General features: G+C 33.8%; 1 protein-coding gene across 1 annotated transcript in view; it reads right to left on the reverse strand.

The window, feature by feature from the left end:
• The window catches only part of SPAG16 (sperm associated antigen 16), a 1004614-nt gene that overhangs the window by 1075 nt on the left and 987753 nt on the right, over positions 1–15786 (reverse strand). The gene's annotated exons all lie outside the window — the stretch shown is intronic.

Raw genomic sequence — 15786 nt, forward strand, 5'->3', positions numbered from 1 at the left:
TGCTTTTATTAAAGAGGTCTGATAACAAACTATCAGGGAATTTAGAGGTAAGTAAAAATAATGGAATATGTTTACATAAAGTCAGTATGTGGGGCAAAAGCTCAATAATAGGACTACCTATGGGATTATCTAATCATACTTAGAAGGCATATTATCATTCCAGTAATAATACTTAAAATTGATTTCCCAATAATCTAGATACTAGATTTTGTACCTGATGTGAATAATTCCATATAATACTTATAAGAGCTAAGGATAAAATAATATTAACTTCATTATATGGGTGAACAAAGAGAGGTTTAGAAAGGTGAAGGAGCTTGCTCAAGAGGAAGTATGCATGGTATGGAGGATGGAGGGAGGTATCATTAAATCACAATCACTTTGAATCCAGAGCCTGGATTTTTAGTCATTGTGTTTTCCACATACAGCATGGTATTGTTATCAATGATGCCCTCCTGACAGATTTTAAGTGGGTGATATATTGTGAAAACAAAATTTGTTTCACAGTAAAAATTCTTTAATGATGTTGTCATAAAAGTCACAGTAAAATATTTAATCACAAATTATACCCCAAAATATCATGAATATTTTGAAAACAGGGAACAGTTATAAAAGTAAAGCTAACCATGATAAATATGGCCTATTTGCAAACCTTTGTAACTACTGGGTTTCTTCATCTAGAACAAAACCTGACACAGCAAAGATCCTTAGGATGGATTAGAGTGTCCAAAGAAGTAGATGTGAATATTTATTATAAACCTTCTTCTACTAAGTCTTTGCTGACAGAAGCATTACATATGGATTCCACTTCTGGACTCATTCTATAGGCAATTGTTGCTTGTGACTTTCCTAAGAGTCAAACAAATACCTTTTTTTGTAGTCTTCATACAACAGACAGGAAAGGGGTAAATATTATTTTCTATTTTTGAAATGAAACAGAGTCAAAGCTCATAAAGAAAAAGGAAAAGATTTAGCTTTAAACCATTATCTTTTGTTGAAGTCAAATCAGTAAAAATAATAATTGGAAAAGTTTATGAAGATTCTTGGTAATTTCTGAAAGTTCAATGAAATAAAGAATATGATATTAGAACCTAATGATAGGGTTATAAAATTCAGCAGCACCATGCCTCAGGTGTTTCAAAAATTTGTCTTTGATAGAACAGATTTTAGTAAGTTTATGATGATGTTTTTCAGGTTTACTTGGATTCATTTACAGAAGATTGCAAGATTGTGATTATATGTATAACTTATTCCTAAAACATGTATAAATTTATAATCATGTTCAACTTCATTTAAAGTATATGGGATTATTATATGGCATACAATGTCTGACCTAAAATTAGCTTTAATGGGAATTGAGATGCTAAACCCTTTCTAGGCTAGAAGATTTTCAGAATTACTTACTAGGATGGGTCAACTACCACATTACTATCTAGTTGGTACGAGAGAGGTGGCACTCTCAAAAAAAAATTATAGTATGATTAGTGGTAGCATCTCCAGAGAGTGGAGTATTTACAGACATGTGTATAGGTATCTCTCTAAATATCCTGGTGATTGGCAATGAAAAATAAATCAGAATATAAATCATTTGTCATCCCAATTCAGAGTCTTGATGACAAATTTAGGAAGAGCATTTATCTACTACTTGGTCAATGGAATAAAAATATGTAGAGACAAAATTTTTAGCAGTACTGAGAGAATTTATAAAAACTTGTGCTAATGCTTATGTTAAAGTTAATATGCCTCCTTAAAAATATGAAATAAGAAAAAAATAAGTGATAAATTATATATTTATACTTCAAATATTTTGTTAAAATATTATAACACAATTTAACCAAAACAATTGTCTTGTAACATGTAATTCCTGAATAGATTATTTAAAATGTCATTTAGCCTACCCAGAGTAATCTATACTTTCAACGCCATCCTAATCAAAACACCATCAGCATTTTTCAAAGTGCTGGAACAAACAATCCTAAAATTTGTATGGAACAAGAAAAGACCCTGAATCACCAAGGAAATGTTGAAAAAGTAAAACAAAGTTGGGGGCATCACATTGCCGATTTCAAGCTTTATTACAAAGCTGTGATCACCAAGACAGCATGGTACTGGCACAAAAACAGAGACATAGACGAGTGGAACACAATAGAGAACCCAGATATGGACCCTCAATTCTATGGTCAAATAACTTTGACAAAGCAGGAAAAAATATCCAATGGAAAAAGACAGTCTTTTCAATTAATAGTGTTGGGAAAATTGGACAGCTATATACAGAAGAATGAAACTTGACCATTCTCTTACACAAAGATAAACTCAAAATCAATGAAAGACCTCAATGTGAGACAGGAATTCATCAAAACCCTAGAGGAGAACATAGGCAGTAATTTCTTCAACATCAGCTGCAGAAATTTCTTTCAAGACATGTCTCCAAGGACAAGGGAAACAAAAGTGAGAAGTTTTTGATCTTGATCAAAATCAAAAGTTTCTGCACAGCAAATGAAACAGTCAACAAAACAAAGAGGCAACCCACAGAATGGAAGAAGATATTTGCATATGACATTACAGACAAAGGGCTGATATACAAGATTTATAAAGAACTTCTCAAACTCAACACCCAAAAAACAAAAAAGTAAAAAAATGGGCAGAATACATGAACAGACACTTCTCAAAAGTAGATATACAAATGGCTAACAGACACATGAAAAAATATTCATCATTATTAGCCATCGGGGAGATTCAAATCAAAACCACATTGAGAAACCACCTTACACCAGTTAGAATGGCCAAAATCAACAAGACAGTAAACAACAAGTGTTGGAGGGGTTGTGGAGAAAGAAGAACCCTCTTACACTGTTGGTGAGAATGCAGAGTTGTGCAGCCACTTTGGAAAACAGTGTGGAGCTTCCTCAAAAAAAATTAAAAATAGAGCTACCATATGACCTAGCAATTGCACTGCTGAGTATTTACCCCAAAGATACAGATGTAGTGAAAAGAAGGGCCATATGCACCCCAATGTTCAGAGCAGGAATGTTCACAATTGCCAAACTGTAGAAAGAGTCAAGATGCCCTTCAACAGATGAATGGATAAAGAAGACGGGGTTCATATATACAATGGAATATTACTCAGCTGTGAGAAAGGATGAATATCTAACTTTTGCATCAACATGGATGGAACTGGAGGAAATTATGCTGAGTGAATTAAGTTAAGTAGAGAAAGTCAATTAGCATATGGTTTCATTTACTTGTGGAACATAAGGGGTAGAATGAAGGACATTAGGAGAAGGAAGGGGAAAATGAAGCAGGGGGGAATCAGAGGGAAAGATGAACCAAGAGACAATGGAGAATCTGAGAAACAAACTGAAGGTTTTAGAGGGGAGGGAGGTGGTGGGATTGGTTGGCCCAGTGATAGGTATTAAGTAAGGCAAGTGTTGCATGGAGCACTGGGTGTTATATGTAAACAATGAATCTTGGAACACTACATCAAAAACTAATGATGTACTATATAGTGACTAACATAACATGATAAAAAAATTTAAAATGTCATTTAGCAATAATAATTATACCAAGTTATGAAATATATATTCCATTAACATCACACAGATTGAAAATATATTATTAAAACATTAAAAAATATATATAAATATAGTTAATAAACATTGATTTAAAAATAGAAATAGCCAAGTTGATTCATAAATGTATTTTACAATAAAATAAAAATATTTGAATATTATGCAAAAATTGACTTGTTTCTCTTCTTTTGTTAATATTTAAATTATTAGGATGATGAAACTTTTCACAGAATGGGAATGAAATAAGCAGGCTGGGGAAAAGATTGAGATAATTTTTTTTAATTTAATTTAATTTTTTTCAGTGTTCCAAAATTCTTTGTTTATGCACCACACCCAGTGCTCCATGCAATACATGCCCTCTACAATACCAATCACCAGGATCACCCTCCCCAGCCCCCCCCAAAACCCTCAGTTTGTCTTTAAGGTCCACAGTCTCTCATGGTTTGTCTCCCCCTCTGATATTCCCCAACTCACTTCTCCTCTCTATCTTGCAATGTCCTCCGTGTTATTCCTTATCCTCCACAAGTAAGTGAAACCATATGATAATTGACTCTCTCTCTGCTTGACTTATTTCACTCAGCATAATCTCCTCCAGTCCCTTCCATGTTGATAAAAAAGTTGGTTATTCATCCTTTCTGATGCAGGCATAATACTCCATTGTATATATGGGCAATATCCTCTTTATCCATTCATCTGTTGAAGGGCATCTCAGTTCTTCCCACAGTTTTGTGACTGTGGCCATTGCTGCAATGAACACTGGGGTACAAGTGACCCTTCTTTTCAGTACATCAGTATCTTTGGGGTAAATATCCCATGATGCAATTGCGGGGTCATAGGGAAGCTCGATTTTTAATTTTTTTTAAGGAATCTCCACACTGTTTTCCAAAGTACCTGCACCAACTTGCATTCCCACCAACAGTATAATATGGTTCCCCTTTCTCCACATCCTCTCCAACACTTGTTGTTTACTCTCTTGTTGATTTTGGCAATTCCAACTGGTGTAAGATGGTATCTCAATGTGGTTTTGATTTGAATCTCCCTGATGACTAATGATGATGAACATTTTCTCATGTGTCTGTTAGTCATTTGTATTGAGATAATTTTCTTATTGCTATTCTTTCATATAAATAACTCAGTATATATCAACAGCAAGTGCCTATGACTATCTTTTCACATATCTCTGAAAAACATAATCAATTCTTATTTTTAGTTATCAAGATTTCAGAAAACTTTATTGATAAATCAGCATCTTTTTTGATGACCAATGGAGTTTGAATGAGAATTGCATGTGTTGCTCTCCATTTTACCCTGTTGGGCAAATTTGCCAATTTCTTTTGGCTTAAAAGACAAGCAGTAAATTTCATCTACCTAAAGTATTTCTTTGCTATTAAATGAGACAGCCAACCTCTGAAAATTAGTAGGTCTCTGAAATTTTAGTTCCAAATAAATGTATAACTTTAAGATGATATAGCTTCCTTATGCTTTGTTTTAAAAAGTGAATTTTTTAAAAATATGTTTAACAATATCTTAAGCAAAGCTGTCTTGATTGAAATTGGTATAAAAACTTGAATATTTTAATATACTTTTTAAAGCACGTTAACAATAGAATTTCTTGAAGATGTTCATTAAAATAAAGTGGTAAAATTTTATCTGGGTATATGTAATCACTTCAAATAACCAACAAATTGGGAAGTCTTAATCCCATGCTAGTAGAATATGCTAATGAGATATCAGCACTTTTTCAAAGTGAAGAGTTTTTAATTCATTAAAGATACACATTTGTCTGAAAATTCAATTTGATTTTAGGAATACACACCTGGAATAGCCAAGAGTTGTTTTAAACTTTTCAACATTTACTCGCCTCCTAACCAAGACAAATTCTTTTCAAGATTTCAATAAACAGGGGCACCCGCATGGCTCAGTCTGTAAGTGTCTGCCTTTGGCTCAGGTCATGATCTCAGGGTCCTGGAATCGATTCCTGCATCAGGCTCCCTGCTTAGTGGAGAACATGCTTCTCCATCTCCCTTGTTCCCTCTCCCCTGCCTCATGCTCTCTTCCCCTCTCTCTCAATAAATAATATATATATATATATATATATATATATATATATATATATATATATAATTTTATCTTTTTTAGTTTTTTAAGCTTTTAAACTTTATTATTTGACAGAGAGAGAAACAGTGAGAGAGGAAACACAAGCAGGGGGAGTGTGAGAGGGAGAAGCAGGCATCCCGATGAGCAGGGAGCCAGATGCGGGACTTTATCCCAGGACCCTGGAATCAAGACCTGAGCTGAAGGCAGACGCTTAAGGACTGAGCCACCCAGGTCCCACAAGATTTTATTTTTAAGTAATCTCTACACCCAACATGGGGCTCAAACTCACAACCTGAGATTGAGTCACATGCTCCACCAGCTGAGCCAGCCCGGTGCTTCAAGGTTACAATATTTTTGACACCAATTGTGAGGAGTTAAAGTGTGACATAAATAGGAATACAAAGACTCTTAGGACATTTTTTAAGTAGATAGTATATGAGTACATTTCTTTCAGATTTATCAGAATGACCTGAAATAGTAGCCAGCACTTATTGGGGATCTAGAGCTCCATATGTTACTTCATGTGTTCTGTACTTAACCCTCAGAGGTAGATATACTCTCTTTCAAGCCAATGTTGAACTCAGAAAGGTAAACCTGGGATTTGGGTCAAAATATTTATTATTACAAAAAGTCTTGCTTCATTTACTCACTTGAGTGTATCTTTCATAAATTAAGATTCAGATAAGTATGATACTTTGGGTCTTTTCTATGAATGTCACTGAATTTCATAGGGTAAATAGGCTCTTAAGCTTAATGCTTGTGTTAATCTCAGAAGTCTTTTCTTCAGTGTTGATTTTACTACTTTGTGGAACTCTGAAACTAAAACATCCACATTCTTGTGGGAGACATATGTATCTCCATTAATTCTTTTTAAAAAGACTTTTACTTATTTATTTGACAGAGAGAGAGCTAGAGAGGGAACACAAGCAGAGGGAGTGGCAGAGGGACAAGCAAGACTCCCGCTGAGCGGGGAGCCTGATGCAGGGCTTAATCCCAGGACCCTGGGATCATGATCTGAGCTGAAGGCAGACACTTAATGACTGAGCCATCCCGGTGCCCCTCTCCATTAATTTTTAAATGCATAACCTTCTAATGCATATATTGTACATATTAAAAATCATACTCAACTGATAAGGATTCATGTTAAATCCCTTCTCACATTTCTTTTTTTTTTCTTTCTTAAAATTTTATTTATTTTAAAAATTTCTTTTCATTGTTCCAGAATTCATTGTTTATGCACCACACCCAGTGCTCCAAGCAATCTATACTTTTAATGCCATTCCAATCAAATTCCACCAGTATTTTTCAAAGAGCTGGAGAAAATAATCCTAAAATTTGTATGGAATCAGAAGAGACCCCGAATCACTAAGGAAATGTTGAAAAACAAAAATAAAACTGGGGGCATCATGTTACCTGATTTCAAGCTTTACTACAAAGCCATGATCACGAAGACAGCATGGTACTGGCATAAAAACAGACGCATAGACCAGTGGAACAGAGTAGAGAGTCCAGATATGGACCCTCAACTCTATGGTCAATTAATCTTCGACAAAACAGGAAAAAAATACACAGTGGAAAAAAGTCTCTTCAATAAATGGTGCTGGGAAAACTGGACAGCTATATGCAGAAGAATGAAACTCGACCATTCTCTTACACCATACACAAAGATAAACTCAAAATGGATAAAAGATCTCAACGTGAGACAGGAATCCATCAGAATCCTAGAGGAGAACATAGGCAGTAACCTCTTCGATATCAGCCATAGCAACTTCTTTCAAGATATGTCTCCAAAGGCAAAGGAAACAAAAGCGAAGATGAACTTTTGGGACTTCATCAAGATCAAAAGCTTCTGCAAAGCAAAGGAAACAGTCAACAAAACAAAGAGGCAACCCACGGAAGGGGAGAAGATATTTGCAAATGAAAGTACAGACAGAAGGTTGATATCCAGGATCTATAAAGAACTCCTGAAACTCAACACACACAAAACAGACAATCATATCAAAAAAATGGGCAGAAGATATGAAGTGTCTGTTCATAGACATACAAATGGCTATCAGACACATGAAAAAATGTTCATCATCACTAGCCATCAGGGAGATTCAAATTAAAACCACATTGAGATACCATCTTACACCAGTTAGAATGGCCAAAATTAGCAAGACAGGAAACAACATGTGTTGGAGAGGATGTGGAGAAAGGGGAACCCTCTTACACTGTTGGTGGGAATGCAAGTTGGTGCAGCCACTTTGGAGAACACTGTGGAGATTCCTCAAGAAATTAAAAATAGAGCTTCCCTATGACCCTGCCATTGCACTACTGGGTATTTACCCCAAAGATACAGATGTAGTGAAAAGAAGAGCCATCTGTACCCCAATGTTTATAGCAGCAATGGCCACGGTCGCCAAACTGTGGAAAGAACCAAGATGCCCTTCAATGGACGAATGGATAAGGAAGATGTGGTCCATATACATTATGGAGTATTATGCCTCCATCAGAAAGGATGAATACCCAACTTTTGTAGCAAATGGATAGGACTGGAAAAGATTATGCTGAGTGAAATAAGTCAAACAGAGAAAGTCAATTATCATATGGTTCCCTTCTCACATTTCTAGCAAAATTATCTCTTTAGTGTTTCTATTTCTATTTTAGATACAATATTATCTGTTTTCCAGACTTCAAAGTATAGTGACATACATTTCTCACCTTTACTCCTTCTCTATGCTCAGCCCAAGTTCTATCCATTCTTTTTTTTACTATTTTCTATAGTTCACTTATTTAAAACTCTTATGTCCACAATATTATAGTCCTTGTTTTCATTTGGCAGGACTATTGAGATGGTACACCAAATGATCTTTTTATTATAATTTCTTTACTTTAAAACCTACATATTAACTCCTAGGGTACATCTTCAATTATGTCAATCCTATTTTAAAATACCATAAATTTGAATAAAACAACACCAAAAGGAGCAACAACAGCAACAACAAAGAGGCTTCTTACAACTCTGACATTCTCAGGTTTTGTTTTAGATCCAACCATCTCATTTTATTAAAAAAAAAAAAAAAAAAAAGCTGAGATGAAAAGACTTGCCCAAGGTAAGAAATGTATATATGGCAGTTGAAGAACCTGATTGAAATCAGATCTCTGATTCCCAAATCTGTGTTTTCCTATTGCCTTCTGACACTGAATATTGTTCTAGTATCTAGTATGACTTTCAAGACCTCTCCACTCCCATACAAATTGGCATCTATTCAACCAAGTACACTTTTACAAGAATCCTATATTCTCCATCAAATGATATCTCATCATTTCTTGAGTATATTTTTCATTTTCCCATCTTTGCATTGTTGCTTCTGTTATTCCCTCTGGTGAAATATTTTTGTTAGCTATTTCCATGGTCCTCAACTATATCTTAATGTAAAATTCGATCTATGTATTAAGTCCCGTTTCAAAATTATTTTCTTCATCTTGTTGATATAAGGCATCCCTAGTGGAGATTTTCCTATTCTGAGCATTCATTACATTTTATTGATACCATTCATGTCATAATAAGATACCATAAATTATAGTTAACTGTATATTTGTCTTACCTTCTTAACTTTGTAATTACTGGTGAACAGGGGCATGTCATATTTTTGCATTACCGCCCCCCCCAGCTTAATATATTGGCTGTTACTATGTATCACTATCCTCAGTGATAGTAGTAACAGTTTTCATGACTACACTTTTTAGTTCTACAGCTCTAAGCCCTTTATACATGTTATCTCATTTTATCCTCACTACAACCCTATGGGGTAGATATGTACCTACACTATACTATTAGAGCATTTATGATTCACATGTAGCTATTGGACTGTAAAATGCAGCTGGTGAAACTTGAAATACATTATAATTGTAAAATGTTCACCATTTTCAGACTTTAGGAAAAAGATACAAAATATTAGTAATTTTACATCGATTACATGTGATAATATATTTTAAAGTTAATTTCACCCACTTTTAAAAAATGTGGCTACTAAAAATGTAAAATTATATATGTGGCTCACATTATATTTCTTTTGGACAGTGCTAGCACATATCCTCCTTTATACAAGAGGAAAATGGGGCTTAGAGATGAAAGCAAATTCTCCAAGGCCATACAACTTAAGTAATGGAGTCTTGACTTGGGGGCTATATGTCTCCAAATCCTATGCTCTTATCCTCTACGTCATGTCCTAATACCTCCGAATGAATTTTTATTGATTGGCTCAATGTTGTCTCTCCTACTGTGATTAAGCTGCCCTTACTAAAATACAGTATGAGTCACAATAAACCTCTCTTGGGTGTGCAGCACCAGTTTCCAGCTAAATCTGTGCTTGCTCTCAGGAATATTTTAAAATTAATTTCTATTTAAGTACAAGAAATATTTCAAAATTTCATTTCTGTGGTTACCCTAATGGCACTTATTGACTCCAAGAATCTTATTGTACAATTAGCTTCCTGGGAATAAGGAGGAGACTTAGAAAAGCAGCTTTTATTCTTTTAGAGCTCAAAAAGTCCATCCATGTACCCAACATTCAACAGTGCCTTAGTAAGGAAAAATCAAAACAAATAAAAAACAAACAAAAAACACCTCCACAACTTTAGATACGTGTTTTACATTAAGATGTTATAAAAATTTATGTCATTTTTTTTGTTCTAGGGGAAATAAACAGGAATGTATTATCCTTCCAATGCTTATACTTTCAACATTGACTGACATCCTCTCAGACTAACTGAAACAGCAGTAAATACAGTAAATTTATCCAATTCCTTACATTGGCTGTTCATTAAAAGAGAAAGTTCTTGTTTTGTTGAAATATTTCAACTTTGTTTTGAAAGGAGAATTTCTTTAGAATTAAAGAGAAAGTTAAATTTTTAGATTGACAAAATTATTAAGGAAGAGTTATTGGGAACTCAGTTATCAATATGACAATTAATATTCTCTGAAATTCCAAATAAAAATTGTGAGATGCATAAAACATTTTTAAAAAATATATGGTGTTATATTAGTGTCAGGTATACAATATAGTGATTCAACAATTCTATACATTACTCAGTGTTCATCATGAGAAATGGACTCTTAATTCCCCTTTCACTGGTTTCATAAATCTCATCACCCACCTCTCCTTTGGTAACCATCAGTTCTCTATAGTTAAGAATCTATTTTCTGGGGGCACCTGGGTGGCTCAGTGGGTTAAAGCCTCTGCCTTCAGCTCAGGTCATGATCCCAGGGTCCTGGGATCGAGCCCTGTATTGAGCCCCGCATTGGGCTCTCTGCTCAGCAGGAAGCCTGCTTCCCTTCCTCTCTCTGCCTGCCTCTCTGTCTACTTGTGATCTCTCTCTGTCAAATAAATAAATAAAATCTTAAAAAAAAAAAAAAGGAATCTGTTTTCTGGTTTGTCTCGCTTTTCTTTATTCATTTGTGTTGTTTCTTAAATTACCCATATTAAAGAAATCATATGGTATTTGTCTTTCTCTAAGTGACTTACTTTGCTTAGTATTATACTCTCTAGATCCATCTATGCTGTTGTAAATAGCAAGATTATATTCTCTTTAAAATTTTTTTTTTATTTATTTGACAGAGAGAGATCAAGATCACAAGTAGGCAGAGAGGAAGGCAGAGAGAGAGGGGGAAGCAGGCTCCCCACTGAGCAGGGAGCCCGATGTGGGGCTCGATTCCAGGACTCTGAGATCATGACCTGAGCTGAAGGCAGAGGCTTAACCCACTGAGCCACCCAGGTGCCCTTATATTCTCTTTTTTATGACTACATAATAATCCATTATATATGTGGCATCCCTTCTTTATCCATTCATCTATCAATGGACACTTGGGCTGCTTCCATAATTTGGCTATTACAAATAATATTGCAATAAACATTGGTGTACATATATCTTTTCAAATTACTGTTTCTATATTCTTTGAGTAATACCCAGTAGTGGAATTACAAGATCATATGGTAGTTCTATTTTTAATTTTTTGAGGAACCTCCATACTGTTTTCCACAGTGGCTACACCAGTTTTCATTCCCATCAACAGTGCACAAGTGTTCCTTTTCCCCTACATCCTCGGTAACACTTGTTTCTTGTGTTTTATGATTTTAGTCATTCTGATAGGTGTGAGGTGATACCTCATTGTGGTTTTGATTCATTTATCTGATGATTAGTGATGTTGAACATCTTTTCATGTGTCCGTTGACCATCTGTATGTCTTCTTTGGAGAAATGTCTGTGAATGTCTGTTCATGTCTTCTGCCCATTTTTAATGGATTTTTTTTTTTTTTGGTGTTGAATAAGTTCTTTATATATTTTGGATACTAACCCCTTATTGGATATGTCATTTGTAATTTTTTTCCCATTCAGTAGGTTGCCTTCTAATTATCTTTGTTGTTTCCCTTTCTGTACAGAAGCTTTTAATTTTGATGTAGTCTTAATAGTTTATTTTTGCTTTTGTTTCTCTTGTCTCAGGAGACGTATTTAGAAGGATGTTGCTGTAACCAACACCAGAGAACTTGCTGTCTGTGCTCTCTTCTAGGATTTTTATGGTTTGGGATTTCACACTTAGGTACTTAATCCATTTTGAGTTTATGTTTGGGTATGATGTAAAGAAGTGGTCCAGTTTTATTCTTTTGCATATAGCTATCCAGTTTTCCCAACACAATTTTTCTTTATTTCACTCCATTTTCTTGCCTCCTCTGTTGAAGATTAATTGACTACATATTCATGAGTTTATTTTTGGGATCTCTATTCTGTTCCATTTATCTATGTGTCTATTTTTGTATCAGTACCATACCATTCTGTCTACTATAGCTTTGTAGTATATCTTGAAATCTGGGATTGTGATACCTCCATCTTTTTTCTTCTGTTTCAACATTGCTTTGGTTATTTGGGATCTTTTGTAGTTCCATACAACTTTTAGCATTGTTTGTTCTAGTTCTGTGAAAATGCTGTTGGTATTTGATAGGGATTGCATTCAATCTGTAAATTGCTTTGGGTAGTATGGGCATTTTAACAATATTTCTTCTTCCAACCCATGTACATGGAACATCATTCCATTTCTTTGTGTCATCTTCAGTTTCTTTCACCAGTACTTTGTAGTTTTCAGAGAACAGGTCTTTCACTTTCTTAGTTAAGTTTATTCCTAGGTATTTTATTATTTTTGGTGCAATTGCAAATGGGATTGTTTTCTTAATTTCTTTCTGCTGCTTTATTATTAGGGTATAGAAATGCAAGAGATCTCTATATATTGATTTTATGTCCTGTCACCTTATGACTTCATTTATCAGTTCTATTAGTTTTTTGGTGGAATCTTTAGGGTTTTATATATATTGTATTATGTCATCTGTAAACAGTAGTTTTACCCCTTCCTTACCAAATAGGATGCCTTCTATTTTTTCCTCTTTTCTGATTGCTTTGCCTGGGACTTCTAGCTATGTTGAATAAAAGTGTTGAGAGTAGACATACTTGTCTTGTTCCAAATCTCAGGGGAGGATCTCTCAGCTATAAGTATGCTACTAGCTGTGGGTTTTTCATATGGTATTTTAATGTAGAGGTATCTTCCCTCTAAACCTACTTCATGGAGGGCTTTTATAATGAATGGATGTTGTACTTGCCAAATTCTTTTTCTGTATCTATTGAGATGATCATATGGTTTCTATCCTTTCTCTTGTTGATGTAACATGTCAGTTGCTTTGTGAATATTGAACCCCTCTCACATCTTGGGAATAAATTCCAATTGATCATGGTGAGTGATCTTTTAAAATGTATTGCTGGATTCAGTTTGCTAATAAGTTGTTGAGGATTTTAGCACCTATGTTCATCAGAGCTCTTGCCCTATAGTTCTCTTTTTTGTTGTTTTTATATCTGGTTCTAGTAACAAGGCAATGCTGGCCTCATAGAATTAATCAGAAGCTTTCCTTCCTCTTAAATATTTGGGACAGTTTAAGAAGAATAGGTATTAAATCTCTAAATGTTTGCTAGAATTCTCCTGTAAAGCTATCTAGTCATGGATTTGTTGGGAGTTTGTTTATTAATGACTCAATTTCACTACTAGTAATTAGTGTGTTCAAATTTCCCTTTCTTCCTGATTCAGATTTGTGAGGTTCTGTTTCTAGGAATTTATCCTAGGTTGTCCAATTTGCTGGAATATAATTTTTCATCATATTCTCTTACAATCCTTTGCATTTCTGTGATGTTGGTTATTATATCTCCTTGCTCATTTCTAATTTTATTTGAGTCATCTCTGTTTTACTTTCTTTTTTAAGTGTATCTCACTAAAGTCATATCAACTTTATCCAGGTCCTGGTTTCATTCATATGTTCTATCATTTTTTTTTTTTTAGTTTGTATTTACTTCTGCTCTAATCTTTATAATTCTTTCCTTTTACTGGTTTTGGGTTTTACTTTTTTTTTTATCTCCTTTAGGTGTAAGTTTCAGTTATTTATTTGAGATATTTCTTGATTCTTAAGATAAGCCTACATTGCTACAAACTTTCCTCTTAGAACAGCTTTTGCTGTATCCCAAAGATTTTAGACTGCTATTCTTTCATTGTCATTTGTCTCCATGTATCTTCTGATTTCCTCTTGATTTCTTAGTTGAACTAGTCATTGTTCAGTAGCATATTATTTAGCCTCCATGTATTTCTGTTCTTTCCAGATTTTTTTTTTTTTTGTGGTTGATTTCTAGTTTCAATAGTATTTTGGTTGGAAAAGATTCATGGTATGACTGATATTTCTAAATTTGTTGAGACTTGTCTTGTGGCCAAATATGTGGCCTATTCTGGAGAATGTTCCAGGTGCACATGGAAAGCATGTGTATTCTGCTGCTTTAGGCTGGAATGTTCTGAATGTATCTGTTAGATCCATCTGGTTCAAAGTGTCATTCAAAGCCACTATTTCCTTGTTGATTTTCTGTTTGGATACTCTATCCATTGATATAAATGGGGGTGTTAAAATCCCCTATTATTTATTACTATCAATTACTTCTTTTATGTTTGTTATTAACTGCTTTGGGTATTTTGGTGCTCCCATGTTGGGTGCATAAGTATTTACAATTGTTATATCTTGTTACATTGTTTTCTTTATGTTCATATATTGTCCTTCTTTGTTTTTTATTGCAGTCTGTTTTAAAGTCTATTTTGTCTGATAAAAATATTGCTACCCTGGCTTGCTTTTCACTTCCATTTGTATGGTAAGTGCTTTTCCATATCTTTACCTTCAATCTGAATGTGTCTTTAATTCTGAAATGAGTCTCTTATAGGCACACATAGATGGGTCTTGATTTTTTAACCATTCTGTCATGTTGTGTCTTTTGATTGGAACATTTTGTCCATTCACTTACATTCAAAGCGATTACTGATAGGTGTATATATATTGTCATTTTGTTACTTATTGATGGTTTTGTAGTTCTATATTTTCTTGCTCTTTTCTCTCTGTTTGCTGGTTTTCTTTAGTGATATACTTTGATTCTTTTCTCTTTATATTTTGCATATTTATTACTGGTTTTTTATTTGTGGCTACCATTTGGTTTGTACATGACATCTTTGCACATAGCAGCCTAAATTAAGTTGATGGTCTTTTAAGTTTGAATCCATTCTTTACTTCTCTCCCCCCGTTTAAGATATATAGTGTCATACTTTACATTATTTTCTCTTGTGAACCCCTTGATGGATTTTTATATATATACTTATAGATAGATATAGATATAGATATATATTATATAGATAGATATAGATATCTATCTATATCTATCTATATAATATATATCTATATATCTATCCATATCTATCTATCTATCTAAATATATATATATATCTATATATAGATAGGTATATATTATATAGATCTATATATTATATACCTATCTATATATAGATATATATATTATATATCTATAAGTAAGATATTCTTACCCTTACCATAAGTAAGAGTAAGAAAAGTAGGAAGCACAGAAAGAGTAAAATTAAGTATATATACATATATATATACTTAATTTTACATATATGTATATATACATATATATATACATAATTTTACATATATATTTTACATATATATACTTAATTTTACATATATGTACATATATACATAATTTTACATATATGT

This window comes from Lontra canadensis, unplaced genomic scaffold (genome assembly GCF_010015895.1).
Source record: "Lontra canadensis isolate GAN:19392208 unplaced genomic scaffold, GSC_riverotter_1.0 scaffold18, whole genome shotgun sequence".
NCBI classification, from domain to species: domain Eukaryota; kingdom Metazoa; phylum Chordata; class Mammalia; order Carnivora; family Mustelidae; genus Lontra; species Lontra canadensis.